Source organism: Marmota flaviventris, chromosome 1 (genome assembly GCF_047511675.1).
Source record: "Marmota flaviventris isolate mMarFla1 chromosome 1, mMarFla1.hap1, whole genome shotgun sequence".
NCBI classification, from domain to species: domain Eukaryota; kingdom Metazoa; phylum Chordata; class Mammalia; order Rodentia; family Sciuridae; genus Marmota; species Marmota flaviventris.
The window spans coordinates 60,104,096-60,117,873 of record NC_092498.1 but is presented as its reverse complement, the minus strand read 5'-3'; positions in this window follow the sequence as shown (position 1 = coordinate 60,117,873).

Genomic DNA, 13,778 nt, shown 5'->3' with positions numbered 1-13,778 from the left:
CACAACCCCAGCCCCTGCCCAGCCTTTTTATAGTTGTTTAAAATTGAAATAAAATTAATGTAACATGTAATTAACCATTTTAAAGTATATAATTTAGTGGCATTTAGTACATCCACAATATTGTGCAGCTATCGCCTATCTATTCTAAAACATCTTCATGACCCTGAAAGGAAACCAAATGCACATTATTCCCAATTCCTTCCTTCCTAAACCATAACAATCACCAATCTATTTAGCAAAATATTACAAAGCAGGGCATAATGACACTCATCTTTAATCCCAGTGACTTGGAAGGCTGAGTTCAAAGTTAACCTCAGAAATTTAGTGAGACCATAAGCCGATAACTTAGTGAGATCTTGTCTCATTTTTATTAATTAAAAAAAAATAACATGGGGCTGGGGTTGTGGCTCAGCGGTAGAGCGCTTGCCTCACACGCACAAGACCCTGGGTTCGATCCTCAGCACCACATAAAAATAAATAAGTGAAATAAAGGTATTGTGCCCAACTACAACTAAAAAATAAATATAAAAAAAAAAAAAAACAGAATTACTGCCCTACATGTTCTGATCCAGCTCCTTTCCTTCCCTAGCTCTAATTGAATCCATTTGATTAGCTCTCTGGTTATTATATGCCTCTGCACTTAACTTCCTGTGCCCATACTCGTTACTGGCTTCTCTGTTGTTCCATGGAAGCTCTAGCACATGCCCACTTCAATCTGCATTTGCCATCTCTTTCCTCTGCTGGCATGCTTCTTTACAAGATATTCACATGGATCATTTCTAAAATGAGTATCTTTAAAACTCCAAGAGAAATAGCTGGGTATGGTGGTGCATGCCTGCAATCCCAGTGATTCAGGAGGCTGAGGCAGGAGGATCACAAGTTTGAAGCCAGCTGAGCAACTTAGATGTTGTCTCAAAATAAAAAGAGCTGGGGGTGTTGCTCCTTAGTAAAGCATCCTTGGGTTCAATCCCCAGTACCAAAAAAAATTTTTTTTTAATTTTAAAAAAGAAAGAAAGAAAAAAACTTTTTTTGTGTGATGATGTTTTAATTTTTTTTACTCTTTATATTACTATGGTTTTCGAAAGTATAATATCACCTGGAGAAGTACCATTTACTTTCCTTCATGCAGTTGATTCATTCATAATTGATTCTTTAAAGGTTCTAATGTACTTTTTGTTAAGAGGATTTACAGCTAAAACCTAATGTTATTTATAAGCCATACCCATAAGGCACACTGACGTGTATCCTATATGTGATATAATTAGTCTGAATCATAAATTACTTATCAATCATATGCCCTTAGGTGTTAGAGGAAATATAGGGTGTCTTTCTTAAGAAAAAAATGGGGAAACATTGTTAATACAAATACAATTTGTCTGAGCCCACCTACTATTTCTGAAATTGAATAATTTGCTTGAACTGAGTTAAAATGTTTATCTTTGCATATCCTTAAATAAAAGCATATCAGTAGTATAAATGGGATTACAGGAAGAATATCAACCTATGTAAGAGAACAGACTACTTGTAAATAATCATTTGAAGTAATCCTTTATTTATTCATTCAGCCAGCATTTATTAAGCAGCTATATAAACACCAAGTGTGGGTCTGGAAGTATAAGGATAAACAGGCATAGCTCCTACCTTTAAGGAATTTATAATCTAATAGGAACACAGCAAGTAAATAAGTACAATAAAATGTCATAGTCACCAAGATAACAGTCTTACAGTGGTTATATCCACCTGTGGAATTGAAAATGAGGAGGAAAAATCTTCAAAGAGAAGGTAACACTTGAAATGAATCTCTGAAGTTATGAAGTGGTTGTGTGAGCGAACTGGGTAGTAGGTAAGTTAAATGAGGATATTCTAGGCATAAAGAGCACCATGATCCAGAGATGTGAAATACTGTGCCATTAACATAATTATTTAGCCCAGTTAGAGCACAGATGACTCTGCAGGAGTGATAGAGCTGGAATGGTGGTACTGTTAATGTTTACTGAAAGAGAGACAGTTTACTTCACTTGTATATCAGTGAAGGATTATTCTGGTGGAGCTAGCAGTGAACTTCATAGGCCAAATCAGCAGTATTGAGATCTTGAACTAAGAGTTCAGCAATTAAGATGAAGGAAGAAGATACATGCAAGAATCTATAGGCCCTAGTTATTGGTTATAGATGGAAGTAAGGAGAGAGGAAGAAGTTAGGACAGGAGTCACAGTTTCAGATGCCTTCAAAAGCCAGGCAAGGGGCACGGATGAATGAAAGAAGCCTCACTATCCCATTATGAGCATTACATGAAAAAGGAGTTCATCTGAATCTAAATGGGACATGTGCTCTCATCACCAGCCAGTTTCATGCAGGTGGGACCTGGAGTTGCCTCATCTTCTGATTTTTAAAGAGAAGTCTAAATCTGTATTTTCATGCATGATCTCCAAAATCTTAAATGTTGGTCTAAAGATTTTAAAGTACCGTCTAAACCAAAACAACTTCAGCAAATAGGCACACAGGTTGTAGTTTCTGTTCTGGAATGATTTCTGTTTTCTACCATCAGTGACTAAAGTATGGTACTCACTAAGAGAGTAGATTTTATGTATAGGGATGTGATAATTATCTTGATTATGGAAATTACTTCACAATGTATACATATACCAGAACATCATTTTGTATACCTTATCAATTATACTTCAAGCAAGGTGTGATGGTACACACCTGTAATCTTAGTTACTCAGGAAACTGAAGCAGGAGGATCACAAGTTCCAGGCCAATGGTACAATTTAGTGAGACCCTGTCTCAATAAAAAATACAAAGGAATGGGAATGTAGTTCATAGGAGAGCACCCTTGGGTTCATTCTCCAGTACAAAAGGAAGGTGAGAGAGAAAGGCAGGCAATTACACCTCAATAAACCTGGAAAAATAAGAAAATAAAGCCATGAGGCTAAAATAAATTAAAAAAAGAAAACACTGGTGTCATTCAATAAGATAGGAAATGGAGGAGAGACAGGTTGGAAGGTGTTATGGATAAGACTAATGATTAGATTTTGAACATGTTGAATTTGGCATGGCTCACTTAACAAAGCTACAAATGCAGGTCTACAACATAAGGGAGCCCAGCAGAGTGGCACACACCTTTAATACCAGCCTCTCAGAGGCTGAGGCAGAAAGATTGCAAGTTCAAGACCAGCCTCAGAAATTTAGCAAGACTCTGTTTTAAAAATAAAAAAGGGCTGGTAGCTCAGAGGTAGATGAACCCTGGCTTTGATCCTCAGTACTGAAAAAGAAAAGAAATATTTAGAACACAAGAGATAATTCTGAACTGAAAAATAAAGATCTGGGAAATCAGTAAGTAAATGGTAGATGAAAATGTTGAAGTGAACTTGTTTTGTCCCTGGAAAGAAATATAGAATGGGATGAAAAGAGCCAAGAACAGAATCTTAGAGAGGACTATCATTTAAGAGGCAGGCAAACAAAGATAAGTTAGCAAAGGACAATAAGAGGAAGTTGTCAGAGTAACAACTGTTTTATGATATACAAGTCCAGGGAGATAAATATATTTTAAAAGTGTCAGATACCTTAAAGAAGTCAGGTAAAATACAATAAAAAGAGGAAGAAACGTGGAGTGTGTGTGTGTGTATGAGAGAGAGACAGAGACAGAGACAGAGAGAGACAGAGGATGAAGGAAATCCTAGTTAATGGGTCAGGCCTAACTATTGACCAGTTACTGAAAGTAAAGGGAATAAGAGACAAGGTTGCGTTATGTTATATAATACAATGCCAACTAAGATTTTTGGTTCTTGTTTGTTTTTAGCAAACTTTAGCTTTTGTTTTTCTCTCTGGTAAAATATTACTGAGAGGGCTGGGGTTGTGGCTCAGTGGTAGAGCACTTGCCTAGCAATTACCGGGTCCTGGGTTCGATCCTTAGCACCACATAAAAAAGAATAAATGAAGGTATTGTGTCCAACTACAACTAAAAAATAAATATTAAAAAAATATTACTGAGAAGTAGCCAGGTGGCACCCCTATAATCCCAGCAACTCAGGAGGATCTTGAGTTCAAGATTAGCCTCAACAATTTATAGAGAGGTTTCAAAACTTTTTTTTTTCTTTTTTTGGTGGTGCTAGGAATTGAACCCAGGTCCTTGGAAATGCAAGGCAAGCACTCTACCAACTGAGCTATATCCCCAGACCCTAAAAGTTAAAAATGTCTGGAGATATAGATTGGTAATGGAGAGTCCCTGAGTTCAATTCTCAATACCTCAAAAACGAATAGAATATTACTGAGACATTATTCTAGTATTTCTGAAGCAAACTACTCCAGGCAGTTAGTAGAGAGAATCAGCCGTCTTACTGTATGGTGAACTCCTGATAGAATCATAGACATTTGAAATGGTAAGAAGGCCTTGGACTTATTTAAAGCATTGATCTCAACCCTAGTTACATATTAGAGTTATCTATGAGTCTTTTTTTAAAATATTTTTTTAGTTGTTAATAGACCTTTATTTTATTTATTTATATGTGGTACTGAGAATCTAACCCAGTGCCTCACATATGCCAGGCAAGTGCGCTACCGCTGAGCACCAGCCCCAGCCCCCTATGAGTCTTAAAAATACTGACACCCAGGCTCTGCTCCAAATGAAAGAAACTCTTCCAGTTGATTCTACTGTATATCCAAGGTTGAGAATTACTGGCCTAGTGGAAATGGATTCACCTTGAACCACTTAGGAAGTATGACACAAAAGTAGAGTTACTCCCATATTCATAATAATTATGATAATTGCTAGCATTATAATTGTGAGAATTGATAATATAATTATTACTATTCATAAACTAAAGTGTACAAGAAATAATATAGTTCTTTATTGTCTATAATAGTTTAAATTTTTTTTCTCCAATTCTACCAGACTGACAAAAATCTTAAGAGCAAACCATTAAACCTTGTCTCCTTCCTCAATTCCTGTTATAAGGTTAACTGATTAGCCACCTTAATCCCATCAAGTACCTTAATTCCGTTCACCATGCAATATAATATATGCACAGTTTCTGAAGATGAGAATATGGGCATTTGCGGGGGCCACCTCTTTATATTCATGCCCTTCTTCCATCTCATACCAAGATTGGTCTGTGTGACAAACAGCATTCAGAGGAATAATGATACATCATTTCTGAAGCTAGATCAGAAAAGACATTGTCAGCTTCTGACATGTTTTCTTCAATGTCTCAGTCTGGGTGAAGCCAGCTGTCAAATGTAAGGAAACCCATGGTGAATAAGTAAGACCTCTTGCCAATAGCTGGCCAGCCATAGTAGTGTGCCATATTAGAAATGGATTCTCTTGCCCCAATCAAGCCTTCAGATGACTATAGTCATGATATGACTCTCAACTTCAGAAGGGACCTGATTCAGAACCATCCACCAAAGCTGCTCCTGAATTCTTTCCTAGAAAAACTATGTGAGATAAAAAAAAAAAAAAAGGTGTTTTTTTTTTTTAACCCACTAAGTTTTGGTGCAATAATTTGTTACACAAAAATATGTAAGTAATGCAGCATAACTCCTCTGGTATAATGATTTTTTTTTGCATATGTAACACCCTGGAAGCACAGGAAATCCACCATTTGATGAGGTACTTGTAATATGGATATAACTGTGAGGTTGCCTATGGCACTATTTGTCCCAATATACAATGTACTTATTCCTTTAGCAGACTTGCACCTTCCTGGTCTCTCTACTGAGGAAACAAGGTCTAAATTGCCTCTTTTCCTAAAACTACAGATCTATCCCATCTTTGTCCCCAGTATTTTTTAAATATTTATTTATTTTTTAGTTGTAGTTAGACACAATACCTTTATCCCATCCCATCAATACCTTTATCCCATCCTTTGTCCCAGTATTTTTTAAATATTTATTTATTTTTTAGTTGTAGTTAGACACATACCTTTATTTATTTGTTTTTATGTGGTGCTGAGGATCGAACCCAGGGCCTCACATGAGCTAGGTGAGTGCTCTACCACTGAGCCACAACCCCAGGCTTGTCCCCAGTATTTTGTTTCTTAAAGCTTTCTCCATATTTATGGCCATGATACTTTGTAGTTCAATCTTCTCAATCTTTTCTGACTTTTGGAAATAAAAGTTAAAAAATGGAAGACTTATCTGTTTTCTACCATCCATATTATAATCACTTCCCTAGAGCAGTGAACACATGGTTATCTCCTTGAATTTAGGGAGCTGTAGAAGGAAAGGGTAAAATGAAGGGAGGAAAAAATAATATGTGAATATTACAAAATACTATTCTATCAATATATGTCAATTAATTACTGTGGTCACTGGGTATAACAATTGATTTGTTGACTCATTTGAATTCCCTTAATAAAAATTGTTTTGAATAAAAATGCTATCATTCAAATGTACATGTTTAAAGAAACCCCTCTCAGGTATAGCTAATCAATCTATTAGAGCATGTGTGGGAAGACATTCTCGCACGTGATTTGAGTTACCTCCCTGGCTGGGTGAGAGGCGCTTAGATGCAATTGTGTCAGTGCCTTCCCCACCCTGTCCCAGGTTCGAGGGCTTGTCCGTGTGGAGGTGTGCCTGACCACTGACCCTGACCTTGGAATGCTGCCCCCCTTGACCTTCATTGGATGGAATTTTCCCTTGAATTTTTTGTTCCCCAATAAAAGCTCACTCCCTAGCGTGTTCTCTCTCTCTCTCTCTCTCTCTCTCTCTCTCTCTCTCTCTCTCTCTCTCTCTCTCCTCTTGTGTTAATCTCACCACCACATTGAATTATGTCTCTTTAATTTTAAAACTCACTAGTTAATTTTTATGCTTCGGACCTCTATTATGAAGCTCGCGTGCTGGTCTCATGGCTGAAGCATGTTTCCTTGTTCTCAATTTTAAACTCCCCCCTAAGACTCCTTTCCCTAGAGCTATTCTTGGGAAGCTCCATCCACCAACTGAGTTTACTCTCATTTTGCCAATTCACATTCACTGGAAATGTTAATGTCTAAAACACAAGGAAGCAAGAAAAACATGGGTAATCTTAAAACTGGAAACTCAGGCTTTGAATAACCTTAACTCCATGAAAATCAGTTGTGCAATCTGTAAATTTTCTATATCACTTAACATACAGAGTAAATATAAGAAGAAAAACCACATTGTAGCAATGTCTTATTTGATATAAAACCTGATTTTATGCTAGAAACAATTATCTCAAACTTGCATGAAACTTTAGGATCACAACCTACCAAAATATTGAGTTAGATACTACGTAGAATGTAAAGATATGTAAAACTTGATTCTTTTTGAGGAATTTAATACTTAATAGAGGAAATAAAGCACATTTGTATAAAAAATAATAACCTAAGCTACTATTTGGGGTCAAATAGTTCTAATGATAAGTAAATATTTTTTATGAATAATATGACAAATAGTGCAAATGGTAAAGAAGTAATATATTTTTTTCCATCAAAAGGTCAAGAGTATTTGTTAATAATATGGACTTAGACTATTTACAACTAAACATTATACTCAGAAATGTTTTAGGATTTGCCAGTTCAATAATGTGCCTCACAATATTCAGAGCAATGACAATGGGAGACTCATTTTTAACTAAACATTATACAATACTTCTAAATTCTAGCGTAAATTCATAGGAGAACCAAAATCTTTCCCCAAGTCATAAATGATGGAGGATATATTTTGAAGATATAAATCATTTTTAGCCTTACAGCTTTTATAACTTGTATTTTTTTTCTTATTCTGGCAATACATGTACATGCAAAAAAATTTAGAAAAAGTAACAACAAAAAAGTAATGTTTTAATATTGCAAAGGAGGTATTTTGACTAATAATGCTAGGCTCTTATTTGAACCAATCCTCCAAAAATAACTAAAAACATCTAAGGAAGTAGTCTCAGAAAACTGAAACCCAGAGAAGTTAGTACAGAGGTTATTTTCTAAAAGCATGTGCTGACCCCTAGAAAATTCCAGCTTTAATTGGGTGCGGGGCGGGGTGGGGTGGAGGGTAACTAGGGATTAAACCTAGAGGTGCTTAGATGCTTTCCTGCTGAGCTACATCCCCAGCCCTTTGTTGTTGGTACCAGAGATTGAACCCAGGGTGTTTATCCACTAAGTCAGATCCACAGTCCTTTTTATGTTTTATTTAGATACAGGGTCTCACTAAGTTGCTTAGGGCCTTGCTAAATTTCTGAGGCTGGCTTTGAACTTGCGATCCTCCTGCCTCAGTCTTCCAAGACGCTGGGATTACAGGTATGTGCCACTGTGTTCATCTCTATTTTTTAATTTTGAGACAAGTTCTCTCCTGTAATCCCAGCAGCAATTTAGTTGCTCTAAGCAACTAAAATTGCTGGGATTTAGAGCAACTAAATTGCTGGGATTAACCTCAAACTTGGATTCTCCTGCCTCAGTCTCTTGAGTTGCTAGGATTATAGGTGTGCACCACTGTGCACGGTTTAGCTTTAATTTTCATAGCTTCCTGGTACCAGGGTCAGGAAAATCAAAATGTGTGCTAAACTCAATATAGAGTCCAGTAGGCAATTTGGATTCAAACAGTAAACAGACTCTAAAAGAATTCACCTTTGGGACAATGGTAAACCAGTGATAAACCAGTGCTCAGTACACCATTTAGGTTTACTTTAACTGGATGGTTTCAGGGAAGCTCTGACCTTAAATTTAAATCAAGATGGTTTCCAATTGGTAGTACTATCCCAAGACCCTAGCAAAAATAAACATAGAAAACTACCTTTATCTTTGGCCTCAAATTACTACTTCGAATAACTTTTCAAGTACAATGAACTGTGCACAAAGATAATTGAAGTACTTAAGAAAATCTTGCCCTATAAGCAAGTTAAAGGAAATAGCATATAGAAACAGACCCACAAAGATTTCTATGTGTGGGCTGGGGTTGTGGCTCAGCAGTAGAGCGCGGCCTAGCGTGTGTGAGGCCCTGGGTTTGATCCTCAGCATCACATAAAAATGAATAGGTAAAATAAAGGTATAGAGTCCAACTACAACTAAAAAAATAAACATTTCTTTATAAAGGATTTCTCTGTGTGTGACAACATTGTCTTTGATTAAAGAAATAAAAACTAAGGCAGTAGAGAGAACATGAAACCTGCTATGGAACAAAAGCCCACTTGATCCTGATTTTCAGGACCAATACAGAGGATGAGAGCAGGGAAGTTCCTTCTGACCTTTTGGGTTTGAAGCAGAAGATGTCAGGAACGTTACCTCAGGGATTTAAAAATGTGGGGGGAACTGGGGATGTAGCTCAAGCATGCATGAGACCCTGGGTTCAGTCTCCAACAGTGTAAAGAAGAAAAAGGCAGCTTTGGAGAACAGAAGACTATCTAGTGAGATACAGATTTGAAATGATTATTTTGACCAAATTAATTGTGTAAATTTAACTAGTTTGTCTTTTTCTTTTTTAGTCTCATGTTTAAAACTTTTATCAGTTTACTGTGGCCAAAATTGTTAATCTCAACAGCCCTGCAGAATATAGATATTATTATTATCATCATATTAGAAAAATCAGATGGGCATAGCCCGCTTCTGATTCAGGGCCTGTAATCCCAGTGATTTAGGAGACTGAGACAGGAAGATCCCAAATTCAAGGTCAGCTTTGACGACTTAGAAGGCCCTAAGCAACTTGGTAAGACCCTGTCTCAAATGAAAACCAGAAAGGACTGGGGATGTAGCACAGAGGAAAGGTATCCCTGGGTTAAATATCCAGTACCAAAAATAAATAAATAAAAGTAGAAAAATCACAGTACTACAGTGAATGGTCATTAAGTCTAATGATAACATAATTTCAACTTACAATACAGATTTATGATCTCACATTTGTACAAAGGCAGTTCATTCTGACCCTTACATTACTTTTTCTGATATGTCTATCTGTCTTATGTATTTGGTACCAGGGATTGAACCCATGGGCACGGAACCACTGAGCCAGGTCCCCAGCCCTTTTTTATTTTTTATTTTGAGACAGGGTCTCTCTCTCAGTTGCTTACAACCTCACTAAATTAATGAAGCTGGCTTTGAACTTGCAATCCTCCTTCCTCAGTCTCCTGAGCCGATGGGATTTCAGGTGTGTGCCACTGTGCCCAGCCCATCTATCCAATTTAAAGAAATGAAACCAACCTTAAATACACTGATAGATTGCTGCAGCAGGATTAGTTTCAGCTATGAGGAATAGGTCCCAACATAGTAAAGACTTAAACAAGGTAGACCTGTCTTCATCTCATATAAAAATCTACAGCTATTGTGAGCTAGGGCTATGGTAGCTTCCATTATCAAGAGCACCTCATATTCATTCCAACTGGACTTCTTCAGCCCTCTCAACCACATTCCATCCATGTGAATGAAGGAAGGAAGAATCACAGGCAAAAGACACATTCCAGCTCTTTTAAAATAGGTTTCTGTGAATACCATGTGTTACCCATAAGGAAGATATAAACAGCCCCTGGCATTGTAGAGTAGCCCTAGCACTTGCAGACCTTGATGTTCTCCTGTTAAACATACACAGTTTCAAAGAACAACATTTGACAGGCCACTCTGTAACTGATGGATCAATATAAAAACAAGACTACTGCACAATTATGTCTGATCAGACAGAAACATGAACATTGTCCAAACTGCAAAGTGACAAAACACTCCCTATTCTGCCTAGTATGATTTGCTATCAATTGTAGCTTTAGCTGTGCTTCATTCCTCCTGATAATGTTTTAAGATACCCAATCAAAGAATAGCCCCTGTTTACTCATCTGGAGTAAATCCTTTCAACCCTCCCTAAAATCAACTAACACAAAGCAAATCCTATAGTAAAGCCTTCCTAATGCCCTTTTCACTGAGCCACCCATGGTTCCCCATAGTGTGCAGCCCTTATTACAACAAGCAATAAACCCAGCCTACTTAACTGCTAAGCCATTCCTGTGGTCAATGCACAGAGGATATTGATACCTCATATTGGCAATAAATTAGTTCCAGGACTACACTTGTTTGTAAGAGTTGCTGAGAAAAGTAGTCTTTTGGGTAGGAGTTTAGGGATGCCAAGATGGTGGAGGCAGGGTATAAGAAAGATGCTGCTGGAGGACAAGACAGGGAGAGGAATCATCATGTCCCTGTTTATCATAAAGTGCCATTACCATGACAACTCCCACCACTGAGGACTTGTCACCATGACAACTCCCGCCACAGTTTCTATATTTTTAAATGACCAATGGGGGTAAAGTAGGAAGTATTCTAATTAGGTTTTATAAAGTAACCAGTGGGGGAATATTGGACCATATTTTAGTCAGGTATCATAAGGTAACCAGTGGGAGCAAATGAGGTTAATAAGGTCTTCAATCCTGTCCCTATAGAAAAGAGAATACCTCATAGCTCAGCATATAAGACACTAATTTCCAGATGTTGGGCCGTAAGTCTCTGTTTCTGGTTTGGCCACTCTGCTATACATATGCTGTCACCTTCACTTTCAATACATCAGTACTTTTGCGTGTTGCTTTTGTGTGTCTTACTCAGTTTTTTGTTCAGGACAACAAGGACCTGGATGTTAGAGTCTGTAAACAAGTCAAGATGGCGCCTGGCATTTTGCCAGAGGGAGTGATTTGTGAAGTAACGCCAGTGAGCCATTAAGTGTAGAGATTCCTTATTGGTTGACTGCTGTATCTAGTTTATGTTAATTAAGATAAGCTGTGTGGAATCTATATATACCCCTCCTGTCCTAAAATAAACAGCTCCCACTCCTGCTGTATCAATGTACACAAGTTGTTCGTCACCCCCGGGTTAGTTTGCTGCAGCCGGGCTGCGGCACCTGGACCCCACTGGACACCCCAACAATAACAGTCTTTTCCTTGGGTCTTCGTGTGCTCAATGAGTGTTAGGTTTCTATTGTCACAGAAGGGAGAGAATATAGGATTCAGCTAACCATCCCTTCTATAATCTCCAAACTGAAGAAACCAAGAAGATTTTTTCAATGTTACTATCTAAAATAAATGTGTGCGCCAGACTCGGTAGTGCACACCTATAATCCCAGAGATTCGGGGGGCCAAAGCAGGAGGATCACAAGTTGGAAGCCAGTCTCAGCAATTTAGTGAGGCCCTCAGCAACTTAGCAAGAATCTGTATCAAAACAAAAAATGAAAAGGGCTGGAGATGTAACTCCATGGTGAAGCACTCCTGAGTTCAACCCCTGGTACTAAAAATAAATAAATAAAATGTGTGCTAAGAAGCAAGAACACAAGTTTAGAAAATAAATAAGCCATGTAATTATTTGGCAGTCAAATAGGATGTCCCAGATGAAAATATAGATTCTACAAAGGAGGGCAGGCCATATACAAAATAAAAATCAGCTGGACTAAAATCAAATTCAAAGAATAAGATATCCTTTGGAAGTTCCTCCCCCAAAAGAGAAAACAAAATAATTGTTGATGACAATTGCTATATACTTGAAGGTACTGTGTGATTAAGAATGAGGGAAGGTGCCGGGTTTCTGTTCTCACGACTAAAAGGCTCAGGGGTCACTCCAGTTAAACTGGGCTAATTGGGCTGCACGAAATAATCACACAAGAGACACAAATACCTTTTTTGGGGGGGTCGCTGTGACGGCTCCTCTGACCTTAAGGGTCCGCAGGAAGAGAGAGAGCAAGAGCAGGCACTAACCCCTTTTATTGAGGAGAAGCTATTCAAATGAGGCAAGGGGTCAGGTTTCAGGGGGCTGTCCACTGTCAGCAGGTTGACTGACACCTGGATACGCCACACCCAAGAGCACAGTAAGAGAAGGGGACACACACAAGGCACTTCCATGGCAGATTCTATCCTAAATAGGGCAAGGGGTTATATTACAAAGGAACAAGTGAGCATAGCTTCACCCATGGGCTATAGCAAGACACATCCATGCACGAGACACTGACCCTCGAACCCAGGAAGGGTGGGGAAAGCTCTGCCACATTTCTGCGACTGAGCCCCTCAGCACCCAGCCGGGGAGTGTGACTCAGTCACGTGTAAGGTTGGTCTCCCACAGGAAGGATTATTTCTTTTTTTGGAAATGAGAGAAATATTAGTACCAGTCTTACAAAGGAGGTAACAATTTAACTGTGTTTTGAAGGGTAGGAATCTGTTAGCATAGTTCAGGTGTTAAGGATACAATAATAAATCAATGGATTTTTCTCCATTCAATGTGGAAAAGGTTATCATTTTTTAAAAAATGAGGTTTTTAAATTAATTGGAGTAAAAAGAAAGTAGGCACCAGCATTGTCAAACTTTTTCTGTTGTGAAGTTATTTTTGATGTCCTTGGGCCAGCTCTTTGTTTCTATTAGATTTTTAAAAAATGGCATCAAAACAAACATCCCTGGGGTTTAATGCTTAGGAAAAAAGTCATTATAAACAGCTTCTGAGATGTTTCTTCAAAAATGGTCATTAAAGTCCTTTTATTAAAAGGAACCCACAGTCTAATGAATTTATTCCTTACATTCTGATTTTTTGCAGACCTAAATGAGGAAAGAGTGATGACAAAATAGGAAAACAACATTGCCTCTTGGGTTGTTGGTCAGCCATTAAATGCACAAAACAATAATGATTGATTTCTACCACTTCTTGAATAATAATACTAGCTAATATTTTTTGATCCTTTATATACCCTATTTTATTTGGCCAGACAACTCTATGAATTATTTTTCATTCATTTTAATTTTATGGATCTCAAGGTTATGTAGTGTATAAGTGGCAGAGCCATAATTTCAACATAGGCATATAAAATTTAGAATTTGAACTCTTAT